Below are 2,016 nucleotides of genomic sequence, written 5' to 3'. Positions count from 1 at the left end.
CTGTCTTTTTGCATGTTTATGGAGACTTTATTACATAGCCATGATTGACTGAATCACTGGCCACTTCAATTTATTCAGCCTCTAGCCCCTCCCCAGAGGTCAAGCTGGGGCTGAAAGTTCCAACCCTCTAATCATGTAGTTGGTTCCCCTAGCAACTCTCTCCCATCCTAGAGGCTTCCCAAAAGTCACCTCATTAACATAAAAAAAAGACTCCAAGACACTTTTGTCACTCTCATCACTTAGGAAATTTCAGGAAAGGGGATAAAGACCAAATATAAATTTCTTAGTATAAATCACAGTAACACACTTAGCTTTCTATGTACCACTATTTAAATCATTTTGAAACCCTCCACTGTAAATGTAAATTTCTACTGATAGGTTCTAGCAGTATAAACTTTTGGGGAGAAGATACCCTTGCTGCAACTCTCTCTCCACATGCTGCAACCTGGACTAGCTGCTCTGCTGTACAGCTATCACCCTGGGATTTCCATTTACTATCAATCTCAAAATTCCGTAATGTTCTCCTCTATGTTGGATCTTCCTTTTTCTTCCACGAAATTCTCCTTCTTGTGTTACATTTTCATCCTTCAGTAGATTCTAGATCATGAATGTCTAAAAAATTATTTCACTTTCATACATGACATGATTGACAGTTGGGCTAGGTATAGAATTCTAAGTTGAAAATATTTTTCTCTTAGAAATTTGAAGGCATTGCTCTTCTAGCCTCCAGTGCAGCTGTTGAAAATTCTAATATTTTACCTTTTGAATTATGCTTGTTATTTTCTTTCTGGCTGTGTTTAGAATTGTTTATTTTTCTTTGGGATTTCAAAATGTTATGATGTATCTTGGTGTGGGACCTTTTAAACCTATTTTGCAGGGCACTCAGCGAAACCTCTCAATATGAAAACTTGTGCCCTTTAGTTTTGAGAAATTTTCTTGAATTATGTTTTGAATAATTTTAATTCCTATATTTTCTCTGTTCTCTCTTAAATACTATTTTATTTGAATATTATAATTCTTGGTCTGATCTTCAAATTTTCTTATTTTTTCTCTGATATTTTTTATCTTTAATATTTCTTTTGCTTTCTAGGATATTTCCCAAACTTTATCTTCCAACCTTTCTGTTGTATTTTGCATGTCTTCTTTCATAGTTTTAATTTCTAAGAGCTCGATTTTCAGTCTTTCAATGAGTTTTTATATAACCTCTTAATTTCTTTCTCTTTTTTCTCCTAAGCATAGTAATTATACTTTTTTGAAGTTTTCTTATGTTCCTTATGTTAATTCTGTTTTTACTAAGCTCTTTTAAAAACCATTATTTGTTTCTTCTTCTTTTTTTTTTTTTTAATTAGAATGTTTTCTTGGGTGTTTGGTCATCCTTAGTAACCAACTCATATTTAAGAGTGAGGCACTACAATACTGACTGGAAGCTGTGTGTGTATGTACACACCAGACTGTGGGTTCTTCATTAGACTAGACCACCAGAGTTGTTTAATCAAAATGATACATAAATCAGACTGTATATATGGAAGTATTTAAAAGTAAATTATAGACATTGAAAAAACCATCTCTACCACATTCTAATAAATGATCTGAACAAATTATTCCACATTTCCATGCCTTTGTTTCCTTATTTAGATTTCACACATGAATCATTGGGTCAATAAAATAAAATAATGTATATAAAGTACTTAGAATTATGCCTGACATACAAAAAGCAACTAATAAATAGAAGCTACTATTATGAGCTGTATACTGTATTCCACTGTATATCTTCCATTTACCTCCCAGAGAGCCCTGGCTCTCTGTCTACATTGTGGTAAAAATGGAATGTAGCTATACTGGATGCTATCACATACCAGGAACTGGGTTGCCACAGTAAAATGGCAGACCCTCAGCTTACAAAAAAAGGAAATTGATTTCTTCAGTATTTTCAGAGATGATTTATGTTAATCAAGCTCAGTAAAGACTAATATATAAATCAAACTTTTAAATTATAAGTCATAATGAAAAATACAG

The sequence above is a fragment of the Pteropus vampyrus genome, unplaced genomic scaffold, assembly GCF_000151845.1.
Source record: "Pteropus vampyrus isolate Shadow unplaced genomic scaffold, Pvam_2.0 Scaffold5, whole genome shotgun sequence".
Classification (NCBI taxonomy): Eukaryota; Metazoa; Chordata; class Mammalia; order Chiroptera; family Pteropodidae; genus Pteropus; species Pteropus vampyrus.
Note: the sequence above shows the minus strand (reverse complement) of the source record.